The sequence below is a fragment of the Carcharhinus amblyrhynchos genome, chromosome 2, assembly GCF_965287045.1.
Source record: "Carcharhinus amblyrhynchos chromosome 2, sCarAmb.v2.hapA, whole genome shotgun sequence".
Lineage (NCBI taxonomy): Eukaryota > Metazoa > Chordata > Chondrichthyes > Carcharhiniformes > Carcharhinidae > Carcharhinus > Carcharhinus amblyrhynchos.
This window is the reverse complement of record NC_137325.1, coordinates 137,536,972-137,556,811: the sequence shown is the minus strand read 5'-3', so window position 1 is coordinate 137,556,811 and position 19,840 is coordinate 137,536,972. Positions and strand designations below refer to the sequence as shown.

Sequence of the window (19,840 nt, the reverse complement as noted above, 5' to 3'; positions counted from 1 at the left end):
TAGGCGGTAAAGAAGACAAATGGTATGTTAGCCTTCATTGCGAAAGGTTTTGCGTACAGAAGCAGGGATTTGTTGTTGCAATTATGCAGAGCCTTGGTGAGGCCACACCTAAAATAATGCGCGCAGTTTTGGTCTCCTTTTCTGAGGAAGAATGTCCTTTATTTGTTTTTATTCCAATTCAATTAAATGAAGTCCTATTCAGAGTCTCAACAAGTTAAGACATTCCCGCTACAAGCTGACAAGACAGGGTTCTCACCTCCTGTCTTGGGCTTGATCTACATGATCTAAGCTGACTGGAGTAGGCATAGCTCCTCCACCAAGGCTCGATCTCATTTGCATCTTAGCCACAAGGCCAAGATGCCACTTTTAAAAATTGCTTCAAATAAAGCTAAAGTGTAACCTAATGACTTCAACCAAGCACAACACGTCAATACTACACTTGATCTTAGCCAAAAGGCCGAGATGGAAGTTCTTGCTCTCGAGGAAGTGCAGCAAAGATTTACCAGGCTGATTCCAGAGATGGCGGGACTGATGTATGAGAACAGATTGACTAGGTTAGGATTGTTTTTGCTGGAGTTCAGATGAATGAGGGAGAAACCTCATACAGACTATAAAACTCTAACAAAACTAGACAGGGTAGATGAAAAGAGAATGTTACCAAATGGGGGAGGGCAGAGTTCAGAACCAGGGGTCACAGTCTGACTTAAGAAAATCCTTTGTTGGCCCCAAATCCTATCGGTCGCTCAATCTAATTGTCTAGCTTGTTGCGAAGACATACCTCTTTTACATGGCATTTAGAATCACTCAGTATCCAAAGCTTCCTTCCATCCCGTCTTCTGCTTGCTCAATTACTCGCCTCAATATTCCACTCTAGTACTGTGTTCCTACAGCTTTGTCACATTTTCCCCTTTTCGTCATTTTTTACGCTCATGTACATGCTACGGTACCTTCCTTGCCAAGGCTCACCAGTAATCGTGATGACTGTTGTTTTCAGTCAAAGCTGACCTCCCGCTTGCTCCTCTTTGTTATATCTGACAGAAATCTAAAGCTTCCATCCCCAAGCCTTCTCACGTGACATTTGGACCTTTCCACCTCCCACCTTCAATGGACCAGGAAAATTAGCTCTTGCTTTTATTTCAAGCACATGAACATCAACCATTTCTTAATCTGCATGCAAGATGAATCAGTAGTAGACTCTGTATAACCAAAACAATGTTAATTTATTTGGTTTGGTATCACATCTCATTCCTCTTAGTCTTATCTATTTTCAGACTCCACTTTACACTGCTGATGAGAAACAATTCAAAGTAGGTTGACTGCACATTCCCTGGGATTTCTCACGAGCTTTGAATGACAGAAATATTGAAATGCAAAACAATTTAGCAAATATTTAGTTATATAATTATCTATTGTCTCACATTTCAATAGGAATCTAATGGGCAAAGATAAAAAAGACTTTGTATTTATATATTTTTCTCACCACTACCAGAATGCTCAAAGTGCTTTGTATCCAATTAAATACTTTTTGAACTGTCATTACTGTTGTAATGTCGGAAACTTCCAAAAACATGGTACAATAATAACAAACCACATGCCATGGACAGTAAGCACAGCTGTCGACTTGCAATCCACTGCATCACATGTATATTGTGCTTGGTGTTCATTTCCACAGCACTGAATGATAAGGCTCCTTTGCCTTCCTTTAGATATAATGCTGTATCCTTTCCCTGGTTTAATCTCCACATTATCCTGCAGAAAATCAAATCATAATGAAGAGGTATAAATGATACAGATCTACAACTGGAAATTATTAAAAATTAGCCATCAAAATACACAGTGATAAACAACATTCTCAGTTACAAGAGAGAGAGCTTTAATTTAGTACAAGCTGGAGAGCTTTTTTTGGAAAAAATATAAAAAGGAAAACCTGAAAATGCAACAAATATGAAATAAAACAAAACTTCTGAAAATACATTTAAAATATTAGCATGTGAAGAATAAGATTTTGAAGGCTCCCATCAATAAAAATGGAAGCAATAAAATTGGAAATGGTGAGCACAATGTGTGATAATACCACATTAGTATGAAGTACATTCTGACACACTGCAAAAAAGGCAGGTTAGATTAGTGTTACCCGACCAAGTTAGGTTGGTGGAACTTTCTGCTGTTTATGAATCTCACAAGCAGTGACTCACAAATGAATCAGGGAGGTCAAAGATGGCCTTTTCAGTAAAGTTCACCATTATGTGCAGTACTCTATGGATGAAGCAAGCCAGGTTGCCAGGGATGTGGAATCCTCTACAGCCTCAGGTTTCCTACAACTGCAGCATGCCATCAACTGTACACATTTGACCTTGAGTGCTACCTGGCTGCAGCCTGTGCAATTCATTAATACAAAAGGATTTCATTCCTTGAATATGCAGCTCATTTGTGATCATAGAGATAAGATTCAGCAAGCTTGTACTAGCTCAGGAGCTCACAGGGCTCATATTTTGAATGACTCGCAGGGGCCAGAGATATCTGAGGGGCCTTGGTGTGTAAAGGGTTAACACCTCGGTCGTATGTGGTACCCGCAGAAGATATAGCTAAAGGCATCTGTTTTTCGGCCACAATGTGTATCTGAGGAAAAATACAATGCTGTACGTTCTGCCACAAAGTCCTAACAGACAAATTATTGGCCTCTTAAAGATGCGTTTCCAATCTTGAGACAGGTGAGGCAAGGCTCTCCAATATTCATCAGAAAGTCAACACTGTCTGCTACACCCTGCACAATCTAGTGCTGCAAAAGGAGGGATGTGCTACCGAAGGGATGCAATGATGAACTAGTTGTCTCCCTAGATGAGTAGGACTTAAAAGGGTGACTCTGAGGAGGTCAAGGACTCATACGAGCTACTTGAGAATGCTGTTGCAAGGGCACAACATAGCAGATGTACCTGTGACAACCTCATAGCTACAAGATTTCAAGAGGAACAAGCAGAAATGTTCACAATCAAAGTTATATTTAGGCTTTAATACAAGGGACACGACCAAGCCTTCTGAGTGCTAACATGTCAGGAAAAGTCATCAATCTCTTGAGACAGCACAGCAGATCATTCATTCTTTTCCTGTACAGCAGTGCAATCTTTTTTTGTTTCCCTTAAGTGTTGACCTCCCCAATAGCCTCCTCTCTGGCTGGCATGGTTAGAACCGTAGAGTCACTACAGTACGGAAAAAGGCTATTTGGCCCACTGGAAAAGCATCCTACACAGTCCCTCCCCTTCACCCTATCCCTGTAGCCACGTGCATTTACCATGACTAATCCACCCAAACTACACATCTCTGGATGCTAATGGGCAATTTAAGCTTGGCCTATCCACCTAACCTGCACATCTTTGGATTGTGGGAGGAAACCAGAGCACCTGGAGGAAATCTACCTAGTCTTGGGGAAAATATGCAAACCGCATAAGTAGTCACCCAAGGCTGTAATTGAACCTGGGACCCTGGTACTGTGAGGCAGTAGTTTTTACTACTGTGCCACCATGCTGTCCGTTAGGTGAGAAGACCTCTTGCCCTCATCCTCACCTTTTCCTGGATGGCCTAGAGGAGAATCTCCAGGGGAAGGGGAAGGTCTGGGTCTTTTCAGCGCCATGGATTACCTGAAGGACATAACACCTGGCCTATAGTAAGTTAATGTCTGCCCTGGCATTTTTTAGATATGATGCCAACATCTTCAGCCACTGAGCAAATGGCAGAATGGCAAATCCCTGCCTGCTCCACTACAAAATTCGATGATCTCCACACTGAAGCATAATTAATGAGCTGAAAAGTGAAAGGTCACATAAGATCACCCAACCCACCACTGAGCAGGAATCTGGGCAACTTTACCGTCCTCCGCTGTTCTTAATCTTCAGAAAGGAAAATTCCAGACCAACAGCTGAGATAAGTGACATTAGGGTTTTGCAGCAATGGGAGAAGTAATTTGTGTTTTCACGTCCTAGTTATGCAATCAAAGGAATATGCACCAGTAGTCCAATTCAATTCTACAAAAGCAAGGAGCACAGAACATTTGTGGGTGTTTCTAACAGGGGCGGGGAGGGGGGTCATAATGTCTCTACAGGTGTAGATATATTATGGGGTATGAATTGCCGTATTGAGCGAATGGAGGCTGGCCCAATGGGAAGCAACCAGCGAGGATTTTCAAGTCTGTATCTTTACCTAGACTGGTGCTGTAGGTCCCAAGGTGATGACTATCTGATTGCAAACCGTGGGAGCAGCCTTCTCCTTTGCTGCACAATAAAGGGTATTGGTGACAGAAAGCTGTGTGTGGCTGAATTACTATAAGGGGGTGATATTGATGGACTGATTTATGGATATAAACTGTTAGCTGGTGATTTCAAATGGAACAAATGGGAGATTAGTCATTAATGCTGCTCACTACTTTAATAGGAAATATGGCAGAAATGGGAAAAGCAGACATGGCTAACTCAGATAAACACTGGAAAAAAGTCCCCCAGCTTAAAATCCTGTCCAGCATTCACTGTTCATCCCTAATTGCCTGTGAATAGATGATGGTGAGCAGCCTTCTTGAACTGCTGCCATCCATGTAGCCATGTGGTATAGACACATACACAACAGGGCGGAGTTTCAGGATTTTGAATCATTAACAGTGAAGGAACAGTAACATAGTTCCATGTCAAAATGGTGTGTGATTGAGAGAGGATTTGGCCCTCTATGCCTATCTTACCCATATAACTGTCTAAACACTTTTTAAAAAGCAACATTGTACCTCTACTACTTCTTCTGGAGGCTCGTTCCAAATACTCACCACCTTGAGTGAAAAAATTGCCCCTCTGGGCCCTTTTGTATCTCTCCCCTCTCACCTTAACCTATGACCTCTAGTTTTAGACTCCCCTACCTTTGGGAAATAATGCTGACTACCTCATCGATGCTCTTCATTATTTTATAGACCTCTATAAGATCACACCTAAGCCTCCTATGCTCCAAGGAAAAAAGTCCCAGTCTATACAACCTCACCTTGTAATGCAAACCATCAGTTCCCAGTAGCATCCTAGTAAATCTTTCCTGACTACATGCTATTTTTAAAGGCAACTTATACTTTAAATTTTAGAACAGAATTTTCCCTTTTTATATTTAACATAATCAAAAATCCCACTTCCTGGTTATACTTTACTCTCAAAGTTGACATTGAATTCTCTTGGAACCAATCCAAAGTGATTATCAGCTCCCAAAGTTTACTTCCGTTCTTCTTTCCTAGCTGGTTTGACAACAGAATTGGCCTTCCCACTGAGGGTTTCCCTGGAGATCCACTCCCAAGCTCAAGCTAAGCACTGGGGTGTGGAGCGGCATAGTGGCACAGTGGTTAGCACTGCTGCCTCACAGCATTAAGGATCCACGGTTCAATTCCTGCCTCAGGTCATTATTTGTGTGGACTCTGTGTGTTTACATGGGTTTCCTCTGGGTGCTCTGGTTTCCTTCCACACTCCAAAGATCCACAGGTTAAGTTGATTGACCATATTAAATTGCCCCTTAGTGTCAAGGGGATCAGCAGGGTAAGTATGTGGAGTTGCAGGGATAGGGCCTGGGTGGGATTGTGGTCAGTACAAACTCAATGGGCCAAATGCCCTCCATTCGCCCTATGATTCCAAGCAAATCTTTCAGCTGACTTTAAATGCTCATACATTTGATCATTTTAGTCCAAGTGCAAGCTGCTACCCACATTCCTGCATGTTGAAGCAGAGACCAGCTACTTCTAACTGCACTCCCTCACACAGATCCTGGCATGTGGCTTCTCTGATCCCACAAATGGCTTTCTGTGGACCCTTCCCCTCTCAAACCCCATCGTTATGGCAGAGTGAATCACATGGGCATTGTACTCTCAAAGAAATGTGGACTTCTGTGGCATGGTGCCAGTGGTTAGCACTGCTGCCTCAAAGCAGCAAGGACCTGGGTTTGATTCCTGGCATGGGTCACTGTCTGTGTGCAGTCTGCACTTTCTCCCCAGTTCTGCACAGGTTCTTCCGGGTGCAGTGGTTTCCTCCCACAGTCCAAAAAGACATGCTGGTTAGGTGCATTGGCCATGCTAAGTACTCCTTCAGTGTACCCGAACAGGCAACTAGGTGTGGTGGCTAGGGGATTTTCTGTGACTGTGTGGTGACTAGGGGAATTTCACAATAACTTCATTGCAGTGTTATTGTAAAACTACTTGGAAACTAATAAATAAACACTGATCAGCTTTCCTTTAAAGACTCCCAACTCAATTCCATCTTGGAATCATGTAATCGGCTTAACCCACACATTCCTCATGTTCCATACTTGCCAAGATATGCCACCCATACAACTCCAACGCCTCCACATGCCCCCATCACAAGGTATGCTCCCCAAAACAACCCTTAATGTCCCTCATGCCCCCATGTCAAGCTACAGCAATTCCATGCCCATTCACCCACCATACAAAGTACAGAAGCAATGAGCCATATGATGGCAGTAGAATGTGTAAAAACAGCTTTAAAAAAGTAATTTGTAGATAACTGGCCAACTTCTTATAAAAGTGTGTTTTACCATAGCCCAATAAAAGTGACAATTATCCAGACCCTTTAAAGTTCAATAACTATAACTGCTGGCACTTGAAACGTCTTAATCTTATGCAAATAGGTATTGTGAAATTGACAGAACAGATAAGAGTGCCAGAGCTGTCAATCAAGCAATGTTTTCATAAGAACATAAGAAATAGGAGCAGGAGTGGGCCATCTAGCCCTTCGAGCCTGGCCCGCCATTCAATAGGATCATGGCTGATCTAAAGTGGATCAGTTCCACTTACCTGCCTGCTCCCCATAACCCTTAATTCCCTTATCGATCAGAAATTTATCTGCCTGTGACTTAAACACATTCAACGAGGTAGCCTCCACCACTTCAATGGGCAGAGAATTCCAGAGATTCGTCACTCTCTGAGAGAAGCAGTTCCTCCTCAACTCTGTCTAAACTGCTCCCCCCCACCTTATTTTGAGGCTGTGCCCTCTAGTTCTGGTCTCCTTTCTAAGTGGAAAGAATCTCTCTACCTCTACCCTACCTAGCCCCTTCATTATCTTGTAAGTCTCTATAAGATCCCCCCTCAGCCTTCTAAACTCCAACGAGTACAGACCCGATCTATTCAATCTCTCCTCATAAGCTAACCCCCTCATCTCCGCTATCAGCCTGGTGAACCTTCTCTGTACTCCCTCCAAGGCCAATATATCCTTTCACAAATAAGGGGACCAAAACTACACAATACTCCAGTTGCGTCCTCACCAGTGCCTTGTACAGCTGCAGCAAGACCTCCCTGCTTTTACATTCTATCCCCCTCGTGATAAAGGCCAACATTCCATGCGCCTTCTTGATCACCTGTTGCACCTGCAGACAGACTTTTTGCAATTTGTGCACAAGGACCCCCAGGTCCCTCTGCACTGTAGCATGCTGCAGCTTTTCACCATTTAAATAATATTCCATCCTACTGTTATTTCTTCCAAAGTGGATAACCTCACATTTGCTAACGTTATACGCCATCTGCCAGATCCTCGTCCACTCACTCAGCCGATCCAGATCTCTCTTCAGACTTTCCACATCCTCCACGCAATTCGCTTTTCCACTCATCTTCGTGTCATTAACAAACTTTGTCACCCTACACTCAGCCCCCTCCTCCAGATCATCTATGTATATGGTAAACAGTTGAGGCCTCAACACCGATCCCTGCGGCACGCCACTAGTCACCAACTGCCAACCAGAAAAGCACCCATTTATTCCAACTCTCTGCTTCCTGTTAGATAGCCAATCCTCAATTCTCCAGGGCTTAGGTGTTTCAAAATAATTTTGAGGCTCTTAATCTCTTAATCGTGCTCATTATGTATTCTTAGCGTAGATGGGCATGGGATGGGGGTCTAACAGCTCCTAGGGGTTATTTGGAGGGCACACTTAGCACTGGGGGAGGCATACTGCAGACTATGGCTGATGACACCTCTAAAGTGTCATGATCCACGACCTATTGAAAATTCAGCTCAACTCCAAAGAAATTGCTGAGGACTTGAACATGCCTATTTCTGGAATAGTACCAACCAGGTCAGGAGTTCAGAGCACTGACCAGAACCAATCACACCCTTTTAAGGCCCTGCTGCAAATTAGAAACCTCAGGACTAGGGATGGGATTCCCGGAATCAGTTCCAGCCTCCACTTCTAAATGGCTCAAGTGGCATCATAACTCTGAAAATCCAGGCTTAACAGTTTATCCACAGGTGGACACTGGCAGAAACATCTATAACACAGATATTTCTGCCAGGGTCCACCTTACACCTTTCTCTGAGTAAAACAACAAGGGGCCCTTTTTAATATTTAACAATCAAACTACCGGGCTTCACTGTTATAAAATATAGGGCAAGTCACATAACCCCCTTTCATTCCTCCATTTTACACTAAATCACAAAATAGTGCCAAAACATAACCATCTTTTAAAATCTTATAATTGGAATACAATGGATGCAGTGCCCTCGTTCTTCTGGCTAGTTCAAATCCTGGATTCATAAGGTGCTGTTGAAGGAACCTGGACTTGGACATGGTATATACTACTACCATAGCTAACTGGTAGTGGAGAGAGCGAATGTTTAAGATGGTGGATGATATTCCAATGAAACAACTATGGTATTGCCATTGAAGGAACTAACTAACTTCCCTTCATATTCCTTTGTTGCAGATGGCCACTGAGTGGCAATTGTGTGGTTAGCTATTAGCCCAAACAGGAATGCTGTCCAGGTGTTACTGCATATAGACATTATTTAAGGAGTTGTAAATGAAGCTGAAAACTGTAATTATCAGCAAACATGGAGGGTAAGTCATTCCTTGATGAAGCATCTTAAGATGATCGTGCCCAATTCACTACCTTGAAGATGCCTCAGCAACATCTGAGGATTGAGATAACTGGCCTCCAACAATGATCTTTTTCTTGCTAGATATAGCTTCAGCCAGTGGACAGATGTTGAAGTTGCTGGCCAGATTGTATAAAGGCTAGCAATTTCCCACATGAAAGAACTTAGAGGGCTGAAACAGTTGCAGGTAGATAACTTCCTGAGTAACGGTACAGATGGTAATGGTAAGAGCATGTGGCTTCTGGGGATCTTACAGTCCAGCAATGCTTGGATAGTATAAACCGAGGAGGGATGAAGTGAGTCTACCTTGCCTATCATGCCTGATGACTCAAGGACAGGCAACTCAAACATTTTATCATTAAACTAAATTTAAAAGAACAACATATATTGACAGGATTCATTTACCTATTCAGAAACGCATGGGATGTTCAAAAAGTGAGTATGTATCACAGCGAGACTCACAATATTACTGCCTGATGTCATGAAATACAAATATAGTGAAATCCATATAAGCTGAAATTCTCAAGAAAAGCACATACAAAAGGCAGACAATTTTTGAGACTCACAAAATTTACATTGTAAAATAAATGAGGCACTTTGAAACCAGAGACCAAATTGTGAACAATATATCCAATGGCAAGTTGCTGGGCAGGATTTTCCTCCCCCTCCATGGCGTGTTTCACAGCAGCAGGGGGCTAACTGGCAGTGGGATCTTATGGTCCCACCATTTTCTATGGGTTTCTCTGTTAACATCCCTCGCCACCAAGAAACCCATAGCAGGGGTATGCCACTGGGGAGACCATAAGATCCAACTGGCAGATATGGCAGCAAGGTTTTGGTGGTTACATCTGGAACTTTCATTTGAGTTGGGATCCCTTACAGAGCTTCCCCTCACAGATTGCTTTCTTTTTGCTTCCAAATTCCAATAAGATCAGTGTATACTAGTCAAAACAAGAGAGCAGCAGGTTTCATACAAGAACCACATTTTGTGGAATGAGAAACCATTTTACCCAACAGGAATAGCAGCAGAGAATCTGCTCAGTCTCTGAAATTGAATATTACTTATTGATTTCATCGCTGCTTTTGATGCTGGTAACTAACTCTACAATCTACCATTTTTTTAACAATATATTATGACTCTTTAGAAAACAAGAGCACCAGAGAAATAGGACAGCTGATGATGGTCACTAATCAAACAAAGTTTCACCCATTAAAAATTCTGAAAAGTGAAAGATGCTAAGGAATAATTTGATACAAGTGTTTAAAATTATGAAAGCATGGGACTGCCAAGATAAAAGCAAACCACTGAGGAGTCTAGAATAAGGGGATATAGATATAAAACTAAATGCAGATGATTGCGGACAAAAGCAAGAGAAGGGATTTCTACACAGGAGTTTGCAAAGTTGACTAATGTACAGTTTGAATTTGTGACTATTACTCTTGCAAAGCAACTTTGTCGACACCTGTCTGCTTGCAAACTACAATCAGATCACAAACTAAAATCTCACTCTCTTTTTCAAAGTTGTTAAAAATGTTGATGACTCAAATATGAGGTTATCTTTGCCACAAGTCCAGGTTTGAATTTTTGCAGATTAGATGAATCACAGAAATACAGAATAGTTTCAGCACAGTAGGCTGCCATCTGGCCATTCATGACTAGACCAGCTCCCTGTGTGAGCTATTTATCTAATGTTATACCCCCATCATCTCCCCATAGCCATGCACATTCTTCCTTTTAAGACAATCCAATTCCCACTTAAGTACTTTGATTTAATCTGCCTCTTCCGCACTCTCAGTTAGTGCATTCCAGAAGCAACCGTTCACTGGGTGAAAACATTTCTCCCATGTATTATTGCTTATTTTGCCAATTACCCTACAACTTGCGGATGTAGTTCCTATTTTCAAGAAAGGGAACAGAGATAGCCCGGGAAATTACCGACTGGTGAGTCTGACCTCGGTGGTTGGTAAGCTGATGGAGAGGCTTCTGAGGGACAAGATTTACGAACATTTGGAGAGGTTTGACATGATCAGGAATAGTCAGCATGGATTTGTCAAGGGCAGGTCGTGCCTTACAAGCCTAGTTGAGTTCTTCGATAATGTGACTGAACACATTGACGAAGGAAGTGCCGTGGACGTAGTGTACATGGACTTCAGCAAGGCGTTTGATAAGGTCCCCCATGCAAGACTTCTTGAGAAGGTGAGAGGGCATGGGATCCAAGGGCCTTTGGCCTTGTGGATCCAGAATTGGCTTGCCTGCAGAAGGCAGAGAGTGGTTGTGGATGGGGCTTTTTCTGAATGGAGGTCAGTCACCAGCGGAGTGCCTCAAGGATCTGTTCTGGGACCCTTGTTGTTTGTCATTTTCATAAATGACCTGGATGAGGAAGTGGAGGGATGGGTAAGTAAGTTCGCTGATGACACTAAGGTCGGTGGTGTTGTGGATGGTCTGGAAGGATGGCAAAAGTTGCAGCAGGACATAGATAGGATGCAGGACTGGGCGGAGAAGTGGCAGATGGACTTCAACGCGGATAAATGTGTAGTCGTCCATTTTGGCAGAACCAACGGGATGAACGAGTACACTATCAAGGGCAGAAGTCTGAGTAGTGTTGAAGAGCAGAAGGATCTTGGGGTCCGGGTCCATAGGACTCTTAAATCGGCCTTGCAGGTGGAGGAGGTGGTCAAGAAGGCGTATGGTGTACTGGCCTTCATTAATCGAGGGATTGAGTTTAGGAGTCGGGAGGTAATGCTGCAACTTTATAAGACCCTTGTCAGGCCTCATTTAGAGTATTGTGCGCAGTTCTGGTCGCCTCACTATAGGAAAGATGTAGAAGCTATTGAGAGGGTACAGAGGAGATTTACAAGGATGTTGCCTGGACTGGGAGGCATGCCTTATGAAGTTAGGTTGAGGGAGCTGGGACTCTTTTCCCTGGAGAGACGAAGGTTGAGAGGCGACCTGATAGAAGTTTACAAAATGTTGAGAGGAATAGATAGGGTGGACTCTCAGAGGCTATTTTCCTGGGTAGAAATGGTTGCTACGAGAGGACACAGATTTAAGGTGCAAGGAGGGAAGTTCAGAAGTGATGTTAGGGGTAAGTTTTTCACTCAGAGGGTGGTGAGTGAATGGAATCGGCTGCCGTCAGTGGTGGTGGAGGCGAACTCGCTGGGGTCTTTTAAAAGACTTCTGGATGAGTAAATGGGGTTTAATGAGATTGAGGGTTATAGATAGGTCTGTAGGTTGGTAGGTGTTGATGTGATCGGCGCAACTCGTGGGCCGAAGGGCCTGTTTGTGCTGTAGTGTTCTATGTAACTGTTCTCTATTATTCTTGATCCTTCCACCAATGGGAACACTCCATCTCTATCTACCCCTGTCCAGAGCTCTCGTGATTTTAAATACTGCGATCAAATCTTCTCTTCTCTAAGAAAACAGAGAACAAAGAAAATTGCAGCACAGGAACAAACAAGCCCTTTGGCCCTCCAAGACTGCACCGACTATGCTGCCCGACTGAACTAAAGTCCCGTACCCTTCCAGGGACCATATCCCTCTATTTCCATCTTATTCATGTATTTGTCAAGACGCCCTGTAAAAATCACTATTGTATCTGCTTCCACTACCTCCCCTGGCAGCGAGTTTTAGGCACCCAAGTCCTCTGTGTAAAAAACTTGCCTCGTACATCTTTAAACCTTGCCCCTCGCACCTTAAACCTGTGCCCCCTAGTAATTGACTCTTCCACCCTGGGAGAAAGCTTCTGACTATCCCCTCTATCCATGCCCCTCACTATGGTGTAGACTTCCATTAGGTCGCCCCCCCCACCATCCCACACCTCCCCCCACCTCCGTCATTCTAGTGAGAACAAATCAAGTTTCTTCAACCTCTCCTCATAGCTAATGCCCTCCATTCCAGGCAATATCCTGGTAAATCTTTTCTGTACCCTCTCTAACACCTCCACATCCTTCTGGTAGTGTGGCAACCAGAATTGAACACTATATTTACGTGTGGCCTAACTAAGGTACTATAAAGTTGCAACATGACTTGCCAATTTTTAAACTTAATTCCCTGGCCAATGAAGGCAAGCATACCGTATGCCTTCTTGACTACATTTTCCACCTGCATTGCCACTTTCAGTGACCTGTGTACGGGTACACACAGATCCCTTTGCCTACCAATACTCTTAAGGATCCTGCCATTTACTGTATATTTCCTATTTGTATTAGACCTTCCAAAATGCATTACCTCACATTTGTCCAGATTAAATTCCACCTGCCATCTCTCTGCCCAAGTCTCCAACTGATCTATATCCTGCTGTATCCTCTGATGGCCCTCATCGCTATCCGCAAATCCACCAACTTTTGTGTCATCCACAAACTTACTAATCAAACCAGTTAAATTTTCCTCCAAATCATTTATACATATTATAAACAGCAAAGGTCCCAGCACTGATTGCTGAGGAATGCCACTTGTCACAGCCCTCCGCTCAGAAACGCACCCTTCCACTGCTACCCTGTCTTTTATGACCGAGCCAGGTCTGTGTCCATCTTGCCAGCTCACCTCTGATCCTATGCGACTTCACCTCCTGTACCAATTTGCCATAAAGGACCTTGTCAAAGGCCTTACAGAAGTCCACGTCGACAAGATCTACTGCCCTATCCTTATAGAACATAGAACATAGAACATAGAACATTACAGCGCAGAACAGGCCCTTCGGCCCACGATGTTGCGCCGACCAGTTACAAAAACAATGACCCACTAGCCTATACCAATCCCTTTTCGTCCATAAACCTATCCAGAGATCTCTTAAACGCCCCCAAACTAGACGCATTTACAACTGCAGCAGGCAGGGCATTCCAATCCCTCACCACCCGCTGGGTAAAGAACCTACCCCTGACATCCGTCCTGTAGCTACCCCCCCTTAATTTAAAGCCATGCCCCCTCGTGCTAGCTTTCTCCATCCGAGGAAAAAGGCTATCACTATCCACCCTATCTGAACCTCTAATCATCTTATATGTTTCAATAAGATCCCCTCTTAGCCGCCTTCTTTCCAACGAAAACAACCCTAGATCCCTCAGTCGCTCCTCATAGGACCTCCCCACCATACCAGGCAACATCCTAGTAAACCTCCTCTGCACCCTCTCCAACGCCTCCACATCCTTCTTGTAATGCGGGGACCAGAACTGCACACAGTACTCCAAGTGCGGCCGCACTAGAGTAGTGTACAGTTGCAACATTACACTGCGACTCCTAAATTCAATCCCCCTACCAATAAACGCCAAGACACCGTACGCCTTCTTGACAACCTTATCTACTTGATTCCCAACTTTCAGGGATCTATGTACACACACACCTAGATCCCTCTGTTCATCCACACTATTCAAAGTCCTCCCGTTAGCCCTATACTCGACACATCTGTTGCTCCTACCAAAGTGAATTACCTCACACTTCTCCGCATTAAATTCCATCCGCCACCTCTCGGCCCAGCTCTGCAACCTATCTAAGTCTCCCTGCAGACTATGACACCCTTCCTCACAATCTACCACACCTCCAACTTTGGTGTCATCAGCAAATTTACTAATCCACCCAACTATACCCTCATCCAGATCATTAATAAAAATTACAAACAACAGTGGCCCCAAAACAGATCCCTGAGGCACACCACTCGTAACTGCACTCCATGATGAATATTTACCATCCACCACCACCCTCTGTCTCCTATCTGATAGCCAATTCCTGATCCAACTTCCTAGATTACCCACAATCCCGTACATCTGCATTTTCTGCAGAAGCCTACCATGGTGAACCTTATCGAACGCCTTACTAAAATCCATGTATACCACGTCAACTGCCTTACCCCCATCCACCTCTTTGGTCACCTTCTCAAAAAACTCAATAAGGTTAGTAAGGCACGACCTACCCGCTACAAAACCATGCTGACTATTTCTAATCAATTCATTACACTCCAAATAACTATAAATCCTATCCCTAATAATTTTTTCTAAAACCTTGCCCACAACAGAAGTAAGACTCACCGGTCTATAATTCCCGGCAAAGTCTCTGTTCCCCTTCTTAAACAATGGGACAACATTCGCTATCCTCCAATCCTCCGGGACTACACCAGAGACCAATGACGACCTGAAGATCTGAGCCAGAGGCTCTGCAATCACCTCTCTAGCCTCCCAGAGAATCCTAGGGTAGATCCCATCCGGACCAGGGGACTTATCTATTTTCAGCCCCTCAAGAATTTCCAGCACATCCTCTTTATCAACCGTAATACTGTCTATTTTACACCCCTGCAACCCAATGTCCTCCTCAGCTATATTCATGTCCCCCTGCGTGAACACCGAAGAGAAATATTGGTTCAATACTTCTCCAATCTCCTCCGGTTCCACACACAACTTCCCCCTGCTGTCTGTAACTGGCCCTAATCTTGCCCTGACCAACCTTCTGTTCTTGACATACCTATAGAACGCCTTAGGATTCTCCTTAATCCTATCAGCCAAAGTCTTCTCATGTCCTCTTTTAGCCCTTCTCAACTCACTCTTCAACTCCCTCCTAGCCAATCTAAAGCTTTCTAGTGCACTATCTGAGCCCTCCAATCTCATCCGAACATAAGCCTCCTTTTTCTTTTTAACCATCGACTCAACTCTTTTAGTGCACCACGGTTCCCTAGATCTACCAAATCCACCATGCCTGACAGGGACATACCTATCAAGGACTCGCAGTAGCGATCAATCATCTTCGTCACTTCCTCGATCAAGTTAGTGAGACATGACTTCCCCTTCACAAAACCATGCTGCTAATACATCCACTTATTTCTAAGTGGGAATAAATCCTGTCTCGAAGAATCCTCTCCAATAATTTCCCTATCACTGACATAAGGCTCACTGGCCTATAATTACCTGGGTTATTCTTGCTACCCTTCTTAAACAAAGGAACAACATTGGCTATCCTCCAGATCTCTGGGACCTCCCCTGTAGCCAGTGAGGATACAAAGATTTCTCTCAAGGCCCCAGCAATTTCCTCTCTTGCCTCTCTCAGTATTCTGGGGTATATCCCATCAGGCCCTGGGAACCTGTCTCAAGAACCCCAATACCTCCTCCTTTTTGATCTCAACATGACTCAAACTATCTACACACCCTTTCCCAGACTCATCATCCACTATATCCTTCTCTTTGGTGAGTTCAGAGTACTCATTTAGTACCTCACCCATTTCCTCTGGCTCCACACACAGATTCCCTCCCCTGTCCTTGAGTGGGCCAACCCTCGCCCTGGCTACCCTCTTGCTCCTTATATATGTATAAAAAGCCTTGGAATTTTCCTTAATCCTGCTGGCCAATGATTTTTCATGACCCCTTTTAGCCCTCTTTACTACTTGCTTAAGTTTCTTTCTACTTTCCTTGTGTTCCACACTTGCTTTGTGTGTTCCCAGCCTCCTAGCCTTGACAAATGCTTTCTTTTGCTCTTTAACTAGGCTCACAATATCTCTCATTACCCAAGCTTCCCAAAACTTGCCATACTTATCCTTCATCCTTACATAGAACATAGAACATAGAACATTACAGCGCAGAACAGGCCCTTCGGCCCACGATGTTGCGCCGACCAGTTACAAAAACAATGACCCACTAGCCTATACCAATCCCTTTTCGTCCATAAACCTATCCAGAGATCTCTTAAACGCCCCCAAACTAGACGCATTTACAACTGCAGCAGGCAGGGCATTCCAATCCCTCACCACCCGCTGGGTAAAGAACCTACCCCTGACATCCGTCCTGTAGCTACCCCCCCTTAATTTAAAGCCATGCCCCCTCGTGCTAGCTTTCTCCATCCGAGGAAAAAGGCTATCACTATCCACCCTATCTAAACCTCTAATCATCTTATATGTTTCAATAAGATCCCCTCTTAGCCGCCTTCTTTCCAACGAAACAACCCTAGATCCCTCAGTCTCTCCTCATAGGACCTCCCCACCATACCAGGCAACATCCTAGTAAACCTCCTCTGCACCCTCTCCAACGCCTCCACATCCTTCTTGTAATGCGGGGACCAGAACTGCACACAGTACTCCAAGTGCGGCCGCACTAGAGTAGTGTACAGTTGCAACATTACACTGCGACTCCTAAATTCAATCCCCCTACCAATAAACGCCAAGACACCGTACGCCTTCTTGACAACCTTATCTACTTGATTCCCAACTTTCAGGGATCTATGTACACACACACCTAGATCCCTCTGTTCATCCACACTATTCAAAGTCCTCCCGTTAGCCCTATACTCGACACATCTGTTGCTCCTACCAAAGTGAATTACCTCACACTTCTCCGCATTAAATTCCATCCGCCACCTCTCGGCCCAGCTCTGCAACCTATCTAAGTCTCCCTGCAGACTATGACACCCTTCCTCACAATCTACCACACCTCCAACTTTGGTGTCATCAGCAAATTTACTAATCCACCCAACTATACCCTCATCCAGATCATTAATAAAAATTACAAACAACAGTGGCCCCAAAACAGATCCCTGAGGCACACCACTCGTAACTGCACTCCATGATGAATATTTACCATCCACCACCACCCTCTGTCTCCTATCTGATAGCCAATTCCTGATCCAACTTCCTAGATTACCCACAATCCCGTACATCTGCATTTTCTGCAGAAGCCTACCATGGTGAACCTTATCGAACGCCTTACTAAAATCCATGTATACCACGTCAACTGCCTTACCCCCATCCACCTCTTTGGTCACCTTCTCAAAAAACTCAATAAGGTTAGTAAGGCACGACCTACCCGCTACAAAACCATGCTGACTATTTCTAATCAATTCATTACACTCCAAATAACTATAAATCCTATCCCTAATAATTTTTTCTAAAACCTTGCCCACAACAGAAGTAAGACTCACCGGTCTATAATTCCCGGCAAAGCCTCTGTTCCCCTTCTTAAACAATGGGACAACATTCGCTATCCTCCAATCCTCCGGGACTACACCAGAGACCAATGATGACCTGAAGATCTGAGCCAGAGGCTCTGCAATCACCTCTCTAGCCTCCCAGAGAATCCTAGGGTAGATCCCATCCGGACCAGGGGACTTATCTATTTTCAGCCCCTCAAGAATTTCCAGCACATCCTCTTTATCAACCGTAATACTGTCTAATTTACGCCCCTGCAACCCAATGTCCTCCTCAGCTATATTCATGTCCCCCTGCGTGAACACCGAAGAGAAATATTGGTTCAATACTTCTCCAATCTCCTCCGGTTCCACACACAACTTCCCCCTGCTGTCTGTAACTGGCCCTAATCTTGCCCTGACCAACCTTCTGTTCTTGACATACCTATAGAACGCCTTAGGATTCTCCTTAATCCTATCAGCCAAAGTCTTCTCATGTCCTCTTTTAGCCCTTCTCAACTCACTCTTCAACTCCCTCCTAGCCAATCTAAAGCTTTCTAGTGCACTATCTGAGCCCTCCAATCTCATCCGAACATAAGCCTCCTTTTTCTTTTTAACCATCGACTCAACTCTTTTAGTGCACCACGGTTCCCTAGATCTACCAAATCCACCATGCCTGACAGGGACATACCTATCAAGGACTCGCAGTAGCTGCTCCTTGAAAAAACTCCACATTTCAGACGTTCCCAGTCCCTGTAATCCCCTAATCCAATCCATGCTTCCTAATTCACTCCTGATAGCCTCATAATCGCCCTTACCCCAGCTAAAATTGCTGACCCGAGGTTCATGCCTATCTCTTCCCATCACTAAGGTGAATGTAACCGAATTGTGGTCACTATCACCAAAATGCACACCAACTTCCAAGTCTAGCACCTGGTCTGGCTCATTTCCCAGCACCAAATCCAATATAGCCTCACCTCTAGTTGGCCTGTCTACATACTGAGACAAAAAACCTTCCTGCACGCTTTGTACAAACACTGACCCCTCTAGCGAGCTAGAACTATAGCAACTCCAATCAATATTCGTAAAGTTAAAGTCCCCCATAACAATTACCCTATTACTTTCACTCCTAACCAGGATTGTCTCCGCAATCCTTTCCTCAACCTCTCTAGAACTTTTAGGAGGTCTATAAAAGACTCCCAACAGGGTGACCTCTCCTCTCCTATTTCTAATCTCCGCCCATACTACCTCAACTGACAAGTCCTCATCAAACTTTCTCTCCGACACTGTGATACAGTCCTTGACTAGCAATGCTACCCCACCCCCCCTTCTACCTTCTTCTCTACTCCGACTAAAGCATTTGTACCCCGGAACCTGCAACATCCATTCCTGACCCTGCTCTATCCATGTCTCAGAAATGGCCACAACATCAAAGTCCCAGGTACTGATCCACGCTGCAAGTTCATCCACTTTATTGCGAATACTCCTCGCATTAAAGTACACGCATTTCAAACCCTGCTCCGCCCCACCCCCACTATGCCGTGCCTTGCATTCCCCAACTATGCCCCCCTCACTTTCACCCCCTTTCCTCACTATCCCTCCCCCCCTCCGAATCAGTTTAAACCTTCCTGCATCGCTTTTGCAAATTTACCCCCCAGGATATTGATTCCCCTCTGGTTCAGGTGTAGACCATCCCTCTTATAGAGGTCCCACCTTCCCCAGAATGAGCCCCAATTGCTCAAGTACCTGAACCCCTCCCTCCTGCACCATCCCCTCAGCCACGAGTTCAAACTTTCCCTCTCTCTATTCCTCTCTAAACTATCCCGTGGCACAGGCAAGAGTCCAGATATAACTACTCTTTCTGACTTCGCCTTTAGTTTCCACCCCAACTCCATAAATCTTTGCTTAATATCCCCTTCCCTTAATCTCCCTATGTCATGTGTCCCCACATGAACTATAACTTGGGGTTGATCTCCCTCTCCCCTAAGAGTCCTGAATACTCTGTCCGATACATCCTGGACCCCAGCCCCTGGTAGGCAACACACCAGCCCAGAGTCCCTACCCTTACCTCCAACTCTCC

At 44.5% G+C, this 19,840-nt stretch overlaps 1 protein-coding gene and 1 pseudogene across 1 annotated transcript in view; both read right to left on the bottom strand.

The window, feature by feature from the left end:
- Positions 1-19,840, bottom strand: part of obscnb (obscurin, cytoskeletal calmodulin and titin-interacting RhoGEF b) — a 696,366-nt gene that overhangs the window by 507,087 nt on the left and 169,439 nt on the right. The window lies entirely within an intron of this gene.
- On the bottom strand, positions 318-469 carry LOC145362000 (U2 spliceosomal RNA; annotated as a pseudogene).